Below are 18556 nucleotides of genomic sequence, written 5' to 3' on the forward strand. Positions count from 1 at the left end.
ACAAAGTCACAAAGTTCAGCCACCAGGTTAGCCGTGACAGTATTGGAGATACTGTTCCTGACGGCTTGTAGTCCATAGTGGCTAGGATGGTGTTTTTAGGAAGATCACCAATGGACTGTAGTTTGCTCAGGAAGCCAGTGGTGTCTCGAAGATAGCTGGGAGTGCTGGTAACGAAGGGCCTGAGGAGGGAGTCTACATAGCCAGACAATCCTGCTGTCAGGGTGCCAATGCCTGAGATGAAGGGGCGTCCAGGATTTCCAGGTTTATGGATCTTGGGTAGCAGATAGAATACCCCAGGTTGGGGCTCCAGGGGTGTGTCTGTGCGGATTTGTTCTTGTGCTTTTTCAGGGAGTTTCTTGAGCAAATGCTGTAGTTTCTTTTGGTAACTCTCAGTGGGATCAGAGGGTAATGGCTTGTAGAAAGTGGTGTTGGAGAGCTGCCTAGTAGCCTCTTGTTCATACTCCGACCTATTCATGATGACGACAGCACCTCCTTTGTCAGCCTTTTTGATGATGTCAGAGTTGTTGGTGATCTTCCTAAAAACACCATCCTAGCCACTATGGATGTAGAAGCCCTCTACACCAACATTCCACACAAAGATGGACTACAAGCCGTCAGGAACAGTATCCCCGATACTGTCAGGGCTAACCTGGTGGCTGAACTTTGTGACTTTGTCCTCACCCATAACTATTTCACATTTGGGGACAATGTATACCTTCAAATCAGCGGCACTGCGATGGGTACCCGCATGGCCCCACAGTATGCCAACATTTTTATGGCTGACTTAGAACAACGCTTCCTCAGCTCTCGTCCCCTAATGCCCCTACTCTACTTGCGCTACATTGATGACATCTTTATCATCTGGACCCATGGAAAAGAAGCTCTTGAGGAATTCCACCATGATTTCAACAATTTCCATCCCACCATCAACCTCAGCCTGGACCAGTCCACACAGGAGATCCACTTCCTGGACACTACGGTGCTAATAAGCGATGGTCACATAAACACCACCCTATATCGGAAACCTACTGACCGCTATTCCTACCTACATGCCTCTAGCTTTCATCCAGATCATACCACTCGATCCATTGTCTACAGCCAAGCGCTACGATATAACCGCATTTGCTCCAACCCCTCAGACAGAGACAAACACCTACAAGATCTCTATCATGCATTCCTACAACACCCACCTGCTGAAGTGAAGAAACAGATTGACAGAGCCAGAAGAGTACCCAGAAGTCACATACTACAGGACAGGCCCAACAAAGAAAACAACAGAACGCCACTAGCCATCACTTTCAGCCCCCAACTAAAACCTGTCCAATGCATCATCAAGGATCTACAACCTATCCTGAAGGACGACCCATCACTCTCACAGATCTTGGGAGACAGACCAGTCCTTGCTTACAGACAGCCCCCCAATCTGAAGCAAATACTCACCAGCAACCACACACCACGCAACAGAACCACTAACCCAGGAACCTATCCTTGCAACAAAGCCCGTTGCCAACTCTGTCCACATATCTATTCAGGGGATACCATCATAGGGCCTAATCACATCAGCCACACTATCAGAGGCTCGTTCACCTGCGCATCTACCAATGTGATATATGCCATCATGTGCCAGCAATGCCCCTCTGCCATGTACATTGGCCAAACTGGACAGTCTCTACGTAAAAGAATGAATGGACACAAATCAGACGTCAAGAATTATAACATTCAAAAACCAGTTGGAGAACACTTCAATCTCTCTGGTCACTCGATCACAGACCTAAGAGTGGCTATACTTCAACAAGTTTCAGAGTAGCAGCCGTGTTAGTCTGTATTCGCAAAAAGAAAAGGAGTACCGGTGGCACCTTAGAGACTAACAAATTTATTAGAGCATAAGCTTTCGTGAGCTACAGCTCACTTCATCGGATGCATTTGGTGGAAAAAACAGAGGAGAGATTTATATACACACACACAGAGAACATGAAACAATGGGTTTATCATACACACTGTAAGGAGAGTGATCACTTAAGATAAGCCATCACCAACAGCAGGGGGGGGAAAAGGAGGAAAACCTTTCATGGTGACAAGCAAGGTAGGCTAATTCCAGCTGTTAACAAGAATATCAGAGGAACAGTGGAGGGTGGGGTGGGAGGGAGAAATACCATGGGGAAATAGTTTTACTTTGTGTAATGACTCATCCATTCCCAGTCTCTTTCAAGCCTAAGTTAATTGTATCCAGTTTGCAAATTAATTCCAATTCAGCAGTCTCTCGTTGGAGTCTGTTTTTGAAGCTTTTTTGTTGAAGTATAGCCACTCTAAGATCTGTGATCGAGTGACCAGAGAGATTGAAGTGTTCTCCAACTGGTTTTTGAATGTTATAATTCTTGACGTCTGATTTATGTCCATTCATTCTTTTACGTAGAGACTGTCCAGTTTGGCCAATGTACATGGCAGAGGGGCATTGCTGGCACATGATGGCATATATCACATTGGTAGATGCGCAGGTGAACGAGCCTCTGATAGTGTGGCTGATGTGATTAGGCCCTATGATGGTATCCCCTGAATAGATATGTGGACAGAGTTGGCAACGGGCTTTGTTGCAAGGATAGGTTCCTGGGTTAGTGGTTCTGTTGTGTGGTGTGTGGTTGCTGGTGAGTATTTGCTTCAGATTGGGGGGCTGTCTGTAAGCAAGGACTGGTCTGTCTCCCAAGATCTGTGAGAGTGATGGCTCGTCCTTCAGGATAGGTTGTAGATCCTTGATGATGCGTTGGAGAGGTTTTAGTTGGGGGCTGAAGGTGATGGCTAGTGGCGTTCTGTTGTTTTCTTTGTTGGGCCTGTCCTGTAGTAGGTGACTTCTGGGTACTCTTCTGGCTCTGTCAATCTGTTTCTTCACTTCAGCAGGTGGGAATTGTAGTTGTAGGAATGCATGATAGAGATCTTGTAGGTGTTTGTCTCTGTCTGAGGGGTTGGAGCAAATGCGGTTATATCGTAGCGCTTGGCTGTAGACAATGGATCGAGTGGTATGATCTGGATGAAAGCTAGACTTCAACCAAAAAGCTTCAAAACAAAAAAGCTTCAAAAACAGACTCCAACGAGAGACTGCTGAATTGGAATTAATTTGCAAACTGGATACAATTAACTTAGGCTTGAATAGAGACTGGGAATGGATGAGTCATTACACAAAGTAAAACTATTTCCCCATGGTATTTCTCCCTCCCACCCCACCCCCCACTGTTCCTCTGATATTCTTGTTAACTGCTGGAATTAGCCTACCTTGCTTGTCACCATGAAAGGTTTTCCTCCTTTCCCCCCCCTGCTGCTGGTGATGGCTTATCTTAAGTGATCACTCTCCTTACAGTGTGTATGATAAACCTAATGTTTCATGTTCTCTGTGTGTGTGTATATAAATCTCTCCTCTGTTTTTTCCACCAAATGCATCCGATGAAGTGAGCTGTAGCTCACGAAAGCTTATGCTCTAATAAATTTGTTAGTCTCTAAGGTGCCACAAGTACTCCTTTTCTTTTAACAAGTCCCTCACCAAAGATGCTTAAGCAAAGTAAACTCTCATGAGATAAAAGGGAAGGTCCTCTCATGAATCAGTAATTGTTAAATAATAAGAAACAAGAAGTGTAGAATAAATGGACAGTTTTCAGAATGGAGAACGGTAAATAGTGGTTTTCCCCAGGGGTCTGTACTGGGACCTGTCCTATTCAACATATTCATAAGTGGATCTGGAAAAAGAGAAACAGTGAGGTGGCAAAATTTGTAGATGCTATAAAACTACTCAAGACAGTTAAGTCCCAAGCAGACTGCAAAGAGCTACAAAAGGATCTCACAAAACTGGGTGACTGGGCAACAAAATGGAAGATTTCAGAGTAGCAGCCGTGTTAGTCTGTATTCGCAAAAAGAATGAAGTGAGCTGTAGCTCACGAAAGCTTATGCTCTAATAAATTTGTTAGTCTCTAAGGTGCCACGGGTACTCCTTTTCTTTTTGAAAATGGAAGATGAAATTTAGTGTTGATAAATTCAAAGTAATACACATTGGAAAACATAATCCCAACTATACATATAAAATGATGGGGTTTAAATTAGCTGTTACCACTCAAGAAAGATCTTGGAGTCATTGTGGATAGTTCTCTGAAAACATCCACTCAATGTGCAGCAGCAATCAAAAAAGCAAACAGAAGGTTGTGAATCATTAAGAAAGGGATAGATAAGACAGAAAATATCATATTGCCTCTATATAAATCCAAAGTACTCCTACATCTTGAATACTGCATGCAGATCTGGTCACCACATCTCAAAAAAGATGTATTGGAATTGGATAAGGTTCAGAAAAGGGCAACAAAAATGATTAGGGGTATGGAAAGAGAAGAGATTAATATGAGAAGAGATTAATAAGACTGGGACTTTTCACCTTGGAAAAAAGAGATGACTAAGGGGGGATACGATAGAGGTCTTTAAAATCATGACAGGTGTGGAGAAAGCAAATAAGAAAATGTTATTTACTCCTTCTCATAACACAAGAATTAGGGGGTCTCCAAATGAAATTAATAGGCAGCAGGTTTAAAACAAACAAAAGGAAGTATTTTTTCATACAACAGTCAAGCTGCGGAACTTCTTGCCAGAGGATATTGTGAAGGCCAAGACTAACAGGATTAAAAAAAGTAGTAGATAAATTCATGAAGGATAGGTCCTTCAATGGCTATTAGCCAAGATGGACAGGGATGATGTCCCTAGCCTCTGTCAGAAGCTGGGAATGGGTGACGGGATGGATCACTTGACGATTACCTGTTCTGTTCATTCCCTCTGGGGCACCTGGCATTGGCCACTGTCAGAAGACAGGATACTGGGCTAGATGGACCTTTGGTCTGACCCATTATGGTTGTTCTTATGGGATGGATCACCCTGAGCTAGTGGATTTTTCAAGCTCAGCTAATTGTGATATACATCTTGGGGCATTCTGAATGTAAAAGACAAGGATTTCAAAATCCTCCTAGAGTATTAGCAAATGAATGCTGGACCATGTGTCCATTTGAATGGCAGACTGCCTTATGTTTGTAACAAACAGATAATGTAATTTCAGCATATTACAGTGATTTGCTGGGTGCTTGCTAGAGATATGTTAGTTTAGAATAATAAACTCAATTACTGCAACTCTTTCCTACAGCAGGGTCACAACAGGGTCCTGCCCTATGACTAGGGCTCCTAGGTGCTACAGTAATACAAATAAATAAGCCAAAAGTGATTTCTTCTGAGCATAACTGTTCCTCATACTGGAAGAGCCATGAGTGCAACAGGACACTCACTACTCTCTGTGTGTTGTGCCGAGCAGGTTTGAAGCTACCGGCAAAACAGTGTTTTCAATTTATTTCACTTTCGTCTCCAGCAATTTCACTGTACACATGGTCCTCCACAAGTTTTCAGGACTCTGAAATGTCTCCTATCCAGTGCTGGCTCACACACCCACTCTGATAGAGAACATACACTTGGGCACAGGATGCCTTCTAAGGCTCGATCCCCATTTGGAGGAGAATTCTCTATACTGACCTCCAGACAATGTCCTTAACACTTCTGGCTGCAGACTCCATTGGGCACTGCGAGAGTCACTGTGTATTTAAACTGTTTCCTTGGTAAATGCAAAGGCACGTTCTCATTTTTAGAGTGTGTTCTGTCAACACATATATATATATGCACAATGATTATAAACAGCTAGTACATTCAAGTACTATAAACTCAGACAACAGCACATATGGTATTATGCCCTACTGCAAGACATGAATGACTGAATTCAGATATTTTCTGAGCAAATGCAAAGAACTTTCTTGTAAGCAAGCTCCATTTATCAATCACACAGAAGTGGCCTGTGTTTTCTGACACTAAGAGAGCTGAATTCCAGGGAAACCTAACTGTTTCTGTAACTCAAGTTACAGGAGTCTTGGTTTAACACAGCAGAATAATCAATGCCCAAGACAAAGGGTAGCTATCTCTAGTCCAAAGTAACAAAGAAATATTATAAATTATGTGGGCCATGCTCTAACTGCAGCACAAGTCACACAGCCAGAAACATAGATGCTGACTCTGAACTTGTATCACAATGAAACCGATATATGAGAATTAGAATTAAGGCTATGCATGTCATTTTTTGGAGGGGTCACTTTGAATGATGTGTCTATAGGCTTCAGAATGGTTAAAAAAAAAAAAAGAGAGACACCAAATAAAACCTTGATTTCTGAATCTTTCTGCTTTGAAGAGTTAAAGTCAGCCTATTAATATTAATGCAATGTTGCTTTATGTATTTTTAAACTTAACCTAACTTGTTAGGTAAGAAAAGAGGTTTACTGCATCTATCAACAGAAGGGTTTTTTCATCCTTAGCCATCGGAAGTTTTTGCTAGGTCTTAACTTAAAGTATCTGCAGCATTATCCCTGCAAATCAAACTCAGGAGGAAAAAGTAGCCACTATAGTATTTCAATTTGGACAACAATGCTAAGTATACAAATTCACCATTATGAAGCAATTAGGGTTTAATCTTGTATTTGAGAGGAAGAGGAGTTCATGAAATGGTTCTGTTACCATACCATAAAACAATGTGGCTGATAAGACACTATTTTGGAAGACTTATTAATTTTCAAATTAATAGAGAAGTTAAAGTCACAAATGGAAATCATATATTGCTCAATTTGCCCTCATCCTCCACAGCTAAATATATCAATGAGCAAATATGACCAGTTCCCCTTTGTTAGTTTTAGCAGGAAAACAGATACTGGGCCAAATTTGCTGCAGACAAACTATCACTGATTTCTATGGGATTACATCCACTTATGCCTGCAATAAATTTACCCTTACCACCCCTATGTGCACTGTCTGCCATTTGAAAATTCAAAGGCCTCAGTGATGTGCCCCTGTCCTGAGCTGCAAGACAATTTACTGGAAGCAAGGCATAAAATCTGGTACTTCTTCATTCAGCTAAAGAGACACGGTGAGCTCACCTTTGTAAAGAGGTGGGGAGGAAGGTCACAAAAGTGTTTAAAATAATCAGTGTTACACTTTCCTGTGCAATGTTTTTAGGGTATTAGATCAGAAGCCACCACACTAAATAGTTCCTGAGTCCACTATGAAGCAAGATTTGAAAGAGGGCTCCAAATCTCCTATATTAAATCCAATTACAAAAACATCAAAAAGTAGATCATATGAAGGAAAAGGGCTTTTCCACACATGGCTAAATTGGAAATAAGTTTGTTTGCTTAACTGTATACCGGGAATACAGAGTACTCCTGGTATGCTTTTGTTAACATCAGTGCTAAGGAGGCCACCAAAGAAGGAAGGCTAACAGAAGTGGGTCTCAAACAGACAACACCATCATGTATTTTGATACAACTGTTACTGTAAACTCCCATTAAATTCCCCATCCCTTGCTTGCCACATGTTGGTCAGTATCAAAGTAAGGGCAGCGGGGCAAAGGAAAACAGCACTGTAGCAATGAATGACCCTTTAAAGCTTAGACAATGCACGAAATGAAGCACCTACCACTATCAGGCAGAAGTTATAAGCAAAGAACATTAAAATTCTTTTTCATCAGAATTATGTTCCCCAGGAGGACAGTTTTTCCCTTCTTAAAAAAACCCAAGCTCAATGCTCAGGAGAGCACAAAACTATTATTCTGGAAGGGATGGGGAAAGCAGAAGTCAATGAGACTATCAGGATAAGGAGAGGAAAGCATGGAAGAAAACAATCATAAAAAAAGGAACAATAGCTAATTAGGAAGAAAACACAAAAACTATTTATTTTAATGAGAGCAAGTCAGGGACCCAGGAAGAGAACAGACCGAAGTTGTTAAACTGAAAAAGGGGGGGGGGGGGGAGAGGAGCGAGGAAGCACATCAAGCTGCCACACTGGGTTGAAGAGGGTTTGGCCGTTATTGAGCAGAGGGGCCAAACTTTTGTGAACACCCACTGCAGCAAGAAGGCTTTGTTCTACAAGGACTCTGTTCCACTAGGACTCCACCTATACTACTAAAAGGACTGTGCTAGCAAACTCTCAACACACAACTTCCTTAAGGAGTGGCTTTAGCTTCAACTTTTCAGAAACCATTTTAACCACATTGTACCCTGCCTATACCATTGTCAGGACAGGCACGCAGAGACTAGTACACTTTGCATCCAAGGTATTGACAAACAAGTCATGTTTTTATGCTAGCTGTCAGATGGTTTGTTAGCCTGGCTAGAATAGGGTCTGTGGCTGGCTGACAGACATCAACCATGGGTTATTTTCCTAGTATAATCAGAGCCACAGTGTTTGGGTTAGTTAACCTTTTATAGGTCAAAGCATATCTGGAAAAAGTCCCACAGCTCTTAATATGGAGGAATGCTGTTGATGAGGCTGGAATCAAGTCACTCTAGGACATATAACAAGGTGAACATGGTAGGTAGGATTTTTTGTTTTTAAGCTACATACCACACCAGTGAGTAATCTGCTCTCCAGCCTCTTCACTGAATTTCAAACCCAGCTGAAGCCTTGCAAGCTAAATCAAGGAATAAAGCAGAACATGGCATGCTATTAAGAACATGCAGGGAGCCAAAATGTATTTTAACTTTTTCTTCGGAGGAGTTGTTGCAACATTATAATGATGGTTTAAAGCAAGTACCACACAAGAAGTGTGCAGTTATAACAAGGCACTCTCTCAGAGTATACGGTGAGGCATGGGATCAAAGTCCAGCTGTATAACTACTGAACAAGAGTCGTTATCAGATACAACTTAGATTCTTGCATTTATATCAGCCCCTCCACAATTTAAAAAAAAAAAAAAAAAAAGAATCAATTGGTCAACTTCTGACCCCATGTGGTTCTACCAGATACCCACACAGTCAAATTCAGCCAGTAAAATTCCTCCTTCCATGGTTTTCATTATTTTACGTTTCAGAGTAGCAGCCGTGTTATGCACAGTAGCTATGTCACCGTAGTTTTTAAATGTAGACCAGACCTGGGTCTACTTTACAGTTTTTTCAAAATTTACCATCATTGCAGCCACTGTTATCTAATTCAAACAAGAAGAGACTAGGGATGCTAGAAGCTAATCTATGATAGTCTCCCCAGTGGCAATCAGTATTGGAACTCCACTAGTGGTAGCAACAGTAGGTATTTTGGAGAAAAACGCTAACTGAGACAATGCACAAGCAGTAGTTTAATCAATAAACTCCTTGCGTGACCATGAATTAAGTGTAGCGGGCTACAATCTGGAAATAAATACCAAGCTCTTACAGAGTGCTTTACATCAAGATTATTTCTACTTCTCCTTGTATATCTGATTCCATGTCCACCCTTCCATACTACACTAGCGGCAGTTTCATTTACAGCCTCTTCAAGTTCTGCACACCTACATCCTTCCCCCAACACCCCGCATAGCAGAATACCCTGCCCTCCTTAGGAGTTTGTTCTCGTTAACTGGCTTTCTTGTGTCCAGACTCATCCAAATCTCAACTAAGCAAGGAGCACAAGAAACAGTAACATTTAAGGAAGGATGGCCATTTCCTCTTCAAGAAAGGAATCAAATCAGTCAATAAAAAGAGCAGGATTTTATATAATAGACTAAAACCCCCAACAAGGTTTGTTTAAAGAACTGACTGGTTTTAGAGCCAACAAGTCCCTTCTATTTTAGGAGTCATGGTATATTTGCAGGATGGCCCTGACGTACAATTTAATTAACCTATAGAACATTTTTAAACATCCTTGCACAAATTTATCAGTGACATTTAAAACTGAAGCAACATCAAATACAGCCAGAACTCATTCTCCTTCCCCAAAATTTCAAGATTAGTGCTCATTTTGACTAGCATAGGCTGGCTAGGAAGCCTGCACAAGCAGTTTCCCCCATACATGGCTTGAAACACAATATAGGGGTTAAAAAAAAAAGTCTGATGCCAGCTTTGGACACTGAGTGAGCGTGCAGTCTACTTTATTTTAGGCACAGATACATCAGTGCAAAATGAATGTTCTAGACTGACGGTTTTATTTACTTCATTCGGATTAGGTCAGACATTGTCTGGGGACACGCAAAAACACAGTCATGGTCCACATGCCCGGAATAGATTAAACCTCTTTCTACCCTGGTCAGGGATCTAGAAATAATTCACTTGCATCAATTAAGATACAAATGTGAGACTGCATTCACTTCATTATAGGCCACTTACTGCACTCAGTACATCCTGACACACTGCACGTACCCTGCTAATACAAGTTCTACAGCCCAAATTCTGCTCTCAGTTCCACTGGGACAAATCTGGTGTAACTCATTTGATTTCAGTAGGTGTGTAAGTCAACACAGAATTTGGCCCATGCATCACAAACATTTTTTTCCCCACATTCAAAGTTTCACACTGGGAAGACACATGAATAGTTCTGTGCTTCTATTGTTCTAATCAAGATTTTAAAATAGACTATTTTGCAAAGATAAAGTTTGAAGCTATTCCCAGTTTCTCCAGGAATCTATAAAACAAGTTGCATGAATCTCACACATCAGTTGGGCCCTTCAGCAGCAGCAGCAGCTTCCCCAGGCAAGAAGATAGGAGACTATCACAAGCAATCTATTCCCCTTCCCTTCTAAAAGGCAGGAGCCATGCACCTGAAATCTGGACCAGTCATGCCTCACAAGCTTTGATTCCTTCCATTAAGGAGGACTGACCTCACTTTCCAACTGGCCTCATATACTGTATGTTTACCAACAAAACCATTTGTACCATTTCCTGTTTCAACAGCCAGAACTTCACCACACATTTTAAGAAGTCCTGCTTCCTGCCTCCTCTCCCCCTCTCCCTCCCATCTTGGTTTTATCTAGAAAATGAACCACCACCACCACAAAAGCAGTCCTTAACCCAATCACAAAATAGCAATTCTGCTGAGAACATGACAAAGGCTGTGTGTCATAGCACTCTATTGCATAGCGGAGCCAATAATTTAATTTCTCAAGCAATCAGTCTGTCCCTATAAGTCTTAGGGAGCACTATTGTGCATCAACTGCCTATTCCCCTACCCAGTAACTATAATTTCTAGCTACACTGAAGTGGTGTGTGGACACTGGAAAGGTTTATCACTTTAAACAGACACTTCCAATTTAAAAAACAAAAACAAAAAAACATTCTGGTCTGAAAGTCTTTCTATCTAGGTAGTTATATGGCTGTCACTGTAGTATCTAGGCACCTATTACTTTTGTAGAGTACCAAAGATTAGGGGGGGAAAAACAGCATACTTTTCCTATTTCTTCAGTTTGCTGAAATATATAGTCTGATTCACTTTCCACTGTATAGGAAGCTAAGGCTCCAATTCCGCAAACACATATGTGTAACTTTACTCTGAGTTCAGTGGGACTACTCACATGATTAAAGTTACTCACATGTGTTTGCAAGACAGTCTTTCATCAGTTTCCCCTGTTTTTGTGGCTCTTTCATGCAGCAACAGGGAAGGGAATACGTTAAAAAATTGGAAAATACAACTGCAAAACCACATAGATTTGAAGGGGGACCCAGGAATAGCACCTGAAACTATCACATTTTCTGACACTGACCAGATTTCAAGTTATGTCCCTTCAGTAACATTTAAGGCAAAGTTATACAAAAATGAAGATTTTATTCTGCATTTGTCTGTTATACATCCTAGAATTTGAGAACACAAAGGCTTCAGACACTATAATTTGCAGCCCAAAATAATGATTTTTTTATAAACCACTGCTGATTGAAATTGTTCCATAATGTCTCAATTTTTGTTTCAAATGAAAGACAGTTTCAAGAGAAAGATCTGCTTACTGAGCCCAGGAGCTACATTTCAAATAAAGCTAAGAGCACAAACCTCTCATATATAAAAATTGCTTAACAATCCCTTGCAAATCAGCTCTATCCAGCTACAAAAATCTCTTTACCAACTACTTAGGGCCTATCAAAGTTCAGTTCCCTATCTTCAGCAAACATGGAAAGTTGCATATCTACAGAGTACTAAATTCCAAACATGTAGCAAAGAGCTCAGAAGGGCCATTCAAACCCCAAGTTGTGGGATACAGCTTATAACCAAGGGATTTTTCCTTAATTAGCTGGTAATTCATGTTTTGGGGGCTATTATACTATAAGCAGCTATGTATTACACTATAAGCAGCTCTCTTTTGGGGGGAGTTTTAACTTTGTGAAAGCACACAGAACTGGATGGGGATTATAAACTAATAAATTATACGCACACTTCAGAAGCAAGTCTGGAGTCCTTCAGACCCAAGAAATAAATACCCTGTAACATGAGACAATTTATAGATTGCTGAGAAAATAGGAGCTTTTCCTCTGTGAAGTAATTAATGATAATACGTCTCTGAATGTACAGTAATAACCCACCCACAGAGCAAAAAATTAACCATAGAACAGGTCAATTTGCTAGCCATTTCAGCAATGGTAACTATAAAAGGAAGCCTCTGATTGGTTGAAGGCTCTGACTACCCAGGTATCAGGTGTAACTATGCAGGTTGGAGTTCTGTAACTTATGAAGAGCAGTTATATATAATGTGCAGCTGCACCAGGCACCTACATTTACCATGTGTTTTTGATCTTGTGCCTACACCCCTCAGACATACAAAATAGAGCCACACATCTTATCATACGTTACTATTTATATAGTCAACTGCCCTACATGCACATACTGCTTGGGACTCATAGGAGTGCACACATTCTCTGCCCATGTGGTGAAGATAATCCTATCATGATTCTGAACAGGAGGTCAGCTACCCCAGCCTTTCACTATCGATCTAGGAGGTACATATATCTAACCAGACTTGCCCCATAAGCTAGGGTTAAGTTCAAATTTAGCCTCTTATAATTCATACAAGATCTGCTGCCTATTTATAGGCCAGTTAGCAACGGGAGTCCTAGCTCCTACAATAAATTTACAGTTCTGTTTTTGCTACAAGTTCTCTTTATTACCATAAGCATAGGATACAGGGATATGTCAAAAGAAAGTCCTAAGGGTGCTGCATGTCAAATAAGTCACAGTTTTAATGCCCAACTAAATACTCAAATTTCATCTTTTTATAGGGGGAAATCTGGTCTATTGGAACCAGAAATTCCTGTGTGCCAATTCCAGCTCTGATATTTACCTTGGAAAAGTTAGTTAACCTCTCTGTTTTGGTTTCCCTGTTCATTTATATGAATATAATCACCGGGGTGCCTTGAGCATTAGCGTGCACAAAACACTTGGAAGACAGAGAGCTTCAGTGCTATGTATTAATACCAAAATAGTTTACATATTGCTGTAAAACCACTGTAGTGGCCAGGGGAGAACTCCCCAACAGCAGGCATTGAAGGCCTCTTCACAAGCTCCAGTGCAACAGTTAGGTCTACAGCAGGTAGGGCTACAGGACTTCCGGTCAGCGTCACTGCTCATGGGTAGCCTAAGATGGACTGCTTTAATTTAGAATAACTCCAGGGCTGTTTACTTTACACCAGGAATTGTTTTGGCCCCAGGAGCAGCCCAGAATACTAAGGTCGCCAAAATGGCAAAAAGCTACATTTGTGTTCCAATGCCTCTTCCCCTGAGCCGCAAGTTGTATGCTGCACCTCCAAGAAACACAGCACAGAATCTCACTGCTCATTTGCCAAGACTGAAAAACTCCTGTCTTGGAATTCTAAAATATTCAAAAAGGTTGAGTTTATAATTGTGCCTCCTCCCTTCTATGCACCCACAATCAATATAAGCTTTGCTCATATGCATAAAACATATGATTAATTCGAGATGACTGTCTCTTGTGGAGAGTCTTTATTTCCAGAGAGTGCCTTAAAAACAAAAGATAAAGAAATTCTCATTTTACTCTTAGCTTTCTTTCTCACTGCAATTTTTTTCTTCCACCCTTCTCACAGCCCTGATCATTATGTACATGTACTCTTACATCACAAAAAGAAAAGGAGGACTTGTGGCACCTTAAAGGCTAACAAATTTCTTTGAGCATAAGCTTTCGTGAGCTACAGCTTGCTTCATCAGATGCATCCGATGAAGTGAGCTGTAGCTCCCGAAAGCTTATACTCAAATAAATTTGTTAGTCTCTAAGGTGCCACAAGTCCTCCTTTTCTTTTTGTGGATACAGACTAACACAGCTGCTACTCTGAAACTTGTCTTATGTCACAGTGTGCTGGGATTTGCCACAATGAAGACAATAGAAGCTGCAGGAAAGTTACGAATACTGGATGACACCTTATTAGACCATGCCAGAGCCGCAGGTAGGAGACCCAGGTAAGGGATAGGAGAAGATGACACAGCTGAGGCGATCCAAATACAGCAGTGATACTGAATAAATGAAGCCCTAAATTGGGCATAGAGTAACAGCAGGGGCAAAGGAAGGGAAGGGAGAGACTTGAACAAAGGAAGAACTATGTTGACTGTACATCTGCATATAGTCTGCATGCACTTGAGACAAAACAGCCCTGTGATTGTCTCAAGTGCATGCAGACTATATGCGTTGTGTCTGCATGTACTGAATCTGTATGTTCTAAGGGTGATGTGCAGGCCTTTATTTTAGGGTTCAACGGTTATATTCTAAGGTGACTAGATTAAGTTGTTGGATCTCCACACTTTCTTAGAGGTAGTAGTTACTTATAAACTCTGATTTGGTTAGGTAAGCAGTTTCAGGGATAAAATAATTCAAAAAAACCCAAAATTTAAGTTTATAACATTTCTAAACAAGAAGTTCTGTAATCATAAAACCTTCAGAGCATCTGTTTTCTATGTTCTATAAAGTACCTTACACATTTGAGGTGCTCTATAAATAATTTTTAAATATCTTTCTCACGCAGATCAACATGCATCTGTTCACTGATTATCCCTCAATTAAAAAACAAAAGCCTTAAAAAAAGGGGGACGGTGACACACATGGTTATGGGCAGAGAGGGCAAAACTGCATGCCATGTCACTTCTTAACTTGGCTCAAGACATAGCCAATTTGTCTAAATGCAATCTGCTAAAGTTTCATATCATTTACAAAGTAGAGGTCTGTCTACTCTTAAAATGCCACAGAAGCACAGCTGCGCTGCTGTAGTGCCTACGCCAACAGGAGGAGTTCTTCCATTGGCATAGGTAATCCATCTCCCTGAGAGGCAGTAGGCAGGTTGACGGAAGAACACAATAAGTCATGAAGACACACTGGACCACAGCCATCCTTGGTGCCACTTTACTGAAGTCAGAGTGACACCCACAATGAACTTGACCCAATTGCTACTAACAAATTTTGTGTGAACTAACAGCTAGGTAATTCTGGGGAAGCTACAATGCAGTGATCAACAATTCTCCCTCAGTCAGTTTCTACAAATCCTCAACAAGAGTTAACCCCAAGAAGAAAAAGCACACAATCTGACAGACATAATAAGAAATATGCAGTGTTGTTGTAGCCACCTTGGTCCCATGATATTCAAGAAACAAGGTGGGGGAGGTAATATATTTTATTGGACCAATTTCTGTTGGCTTGTCTCTCTCACCAACAGAAGTTGGTCCAATAAAAGATAAGAAATAACAGACTGCCACCTGCCTTTAGGAGGGCTATTTTGAAGGACTGCAAGCCCCCCAAAAATTCTCCTCATTTTGCACACATTCAAACTCGGCTATTTTTAGTCTGCTTTTAAATACTGCAAATAAAACACTCACTACTGCATTGCATAGCACAGAATAGCTGGAAGTCTGATTGTACATACATACAGTTCCTTGGTAGTAACAAAACAAAGTGATTAGTGATCAAAGGGTAAACAAAGAACTTTCCTCTCTCTTTTGACCTTTTCTAGTCCTTATCACACTATTTTAACAAAGCAGAAACTGCTTGCCACTTGCCCCCTGTGCTATAGCCCTGAAGGTCACCCATTTTTCTCCTGCATATCTGAGGACAATGTACCATGAATTACTACAATCAGGTTTTATCTGAGCTTTCAAGGTTACAAAAGTCACTGCTGGTAAACACAAAGTGTAAAAGAAACACACAGCATCTGTGACATATTAAAAGAAATTTAAGCTGTTTGCTCTGATAGTAATTCAAATCACAGTGGTAACGACATCAGTTTCAGTTAAACTGTTCCTTCCATCAATCTTCTCAGAAACAGAAGCAGTCAAAGAACCTGCTATATCAAGGACAAACTCAGGAAACACCACTGAATTTTGTTTATACTGAGACAAATACCACTTTGTCATCAACTTTTCCATCTCAGGATGTTTCTAGTCTAGCTAATAATTCTTTTATCCTGAAGTCAATGATATTCAAGCACCATGCCATACCAAAGTAATAATTTTGGGTTCTTGGATTCAATACTTAAAATCTAATCCAATGCTCATTGCTGGACACTGTAAAATACTGAACAAGAACTGCATCCCAGCAAAGTTAAAGAATCCAAGAGTACAAAACACTTTCTATAAGGCTGCTATGGAAAGGCAGAAGACTTAAGGTAGTGCATAACACATATTTTAAGGACTATCAGAGACTATCAAGTAAAAATCATTTAAAAAACTCAACTGTATTTGTTACTACAGGCTGGTCTACAAAGAAAAGTTAAGTCGATCCAGCTATGTCACCCAAGGATGTGAAAAATCCACACCCAAGAGCGGCGTACTTAAGCCAACCTAAATGCTGGTGTAGACAGTGCTAGACATGGCACCTAAGGGAAGTGGATTAACAATAGTGACAGGAGAACCCCTCTCACCACTGTAGTGAGTGTCTATACTGAAATGCAACAGCAGCTGTCACCATGGCATTTTTAAGTGTATACACAGCCTCAGCAGCATAGATTTCAGCAGTTTAGAATAGACTGTCAATAACTATTGTGAATATAGCCAGCACTTCAATCCATTTATCTGAATGTTTAAAGTTTGAGTAACTTTGTCCTGCCCGGCCCTTGAGCTCCCAGACCCTGGGCACCATGGATGGCTCCGGCCAGGCAGCTGCAAGCTCCTGCTGCTCTGAGCAGCATGGCAAGGGGACTAGGAGCGGGGTGGTTGGATAAGGGCCAGCGGATCCCAGGGGACGGGGGGGTTGGATAGACATGAGAGTCCCGGGGGACCTGTCAGGGGGGTGGATAGGGGTCGGGGCAGTCAGGGGACAGGGAGCAGGGGGGTGTTGGATAGAGGGTGGGGTTCCGGGGGGGTCCCAGGGGTGGGCGGTCAGGGGACAAGGAGCAGGGGGTGTTGGATGGGTCAGAGGTTCTGAGGGGGGCAGTGAGGGGGTGGGAAGTGGGAGGGGCGGATAGGGGGCAGAGGCCAGGCTGTTTGGGGAGGCACAGACTTCCCTACCTGGCCCTCCATACAGTTTTGCAACCCTGATGTGACCCTCAGGCCAAAAAGTTTGCCCACCTCTGGTCTACATCCAAATTAGTGACCTGACCACCACCTGTGTGTGCAAGCTCAAATGCTTGTTTCTTTCACCAACAGAAGTTGGTCCAATAAAAAGATATTACCTGACCCATCTTGTCTCTAATATTCTGGACCAACACGGATACAACAACAGTGCAAACAATCTATATCCAAAATGCTTTTGAAAAGGTTATCAGAAGAAATCAGTGTAGGTCTATTAATTCCTGCCTATTTTTATTACACAAGATAATAGATTCCAAAGAAATGTAGATTCTTTGTATATGAAATAAGATTATTTTTCTTGAAAGTTTTATAGATACTGAATGGCCTACATTTTCATTCACATTTTGGTCTGAAGACACATTAAACCAACTAACAGACACCAATACAAAGTAATTATTTTTTTACATCTCTTTGCAACTTGTTACACTGAATCATTCAGAGGAGGGATCAGTTTCTTCATCAAGTTGCATCATGACCCTCAAATAGGCTGGTTTCTAAGGCTCCCTGTTTTTTATATATATAAAGAATACATCATACAAAAAGCCAAATATTGAGAAAATTCTGAATTGCAAACATTACATATTAAGCAACACTATGCATTAAGGTCCAATATCCAAGTGTGGTGCTTTTTACCACTAGCAATCAGTCAAAAATGATAGCTTTAAACACTGTTTATGGTTATAATTTCTCAGCCTCTACCTAATAAAGAGGCAAATGACATATATTGCTAATGCAACACATTAACCCAGCTCTTTAATCATCGCTCTTCTAAAATGAAGAGCTCTGAACTAATGTTGACTGGTGTTTGTTTTATTTTTCCAAGTCTCATTTCCATAAGGCCATATCAGAATCTGTTTGCTTCTACTTGGATACACACCCAATAGAAGAAAAAAGTTTAGATCTCTTATTTCCATTACAAATCTGTAACTGACATAACACAGCTGCAGGCTACCAGCCCCAGGGCCACTGGTACCACGCTGGATAACCCCAGAAGCAAGTCAAAATTGGCCAAGTGGCTATCACACACAGGTTTCAAAACACCTCTCGTGGCACTAGTCATATTTTATTAGGGCCCCAGTAAGGTAAAGTTTCTTTCTACACCAAAATGCAGTTCATACAACCATCAAGACTAAGAACAAGATCTTGTGTCTACTCAAAAAGTGTTGAAGTCAAGGGGATCTGAGGGTGCTCAGAAACAGGAACAGAGCTCAGAGATGTG

General features: G+C 41.1%; 1 protein-coding gene across 3 annotated transcripts in view; it reads right to left on the minus strand.

Moving 5' to 3' along the window:
* The window catches only part of COQ8A (coenzyme Q8A), a 97695-nt gene that overhangs the window by 65344 nt on the left and 13795 nt on the right, over positions 1 to 18556 (minus strand). Inside the window, exon 1 of one of the 3 annotated variants that reach the window (XM_038393844.2) lies at positions 8449 to 8510. The exons of the other annotated variants lie outside the window; for them this stretch is intronic. The gene's annotated coding sequence lies outside the window, so the exon portion shown is untranslated. Of the gene's footprint in view, positions 1 to 8448; positions 8511 to 18556 lie in introns of those variants that run through there. 3 annotated transcript variants of the gene reach the window in all.

The sequence above is a fragment of the Dermochelys coriacea genome, chromosome 3, assembly GCF_009764565.3.
Source record: "Dermochelys coriacea isolate rDerCor1 chromosome 3, rDerCor1.pri.v4, whole genome shotgun sequence".
NCBI lineage: Eukaryota > Metazoa > Chordata > Testudines > Dermochelyidae > Dermochelys > Dermochelys coriacea.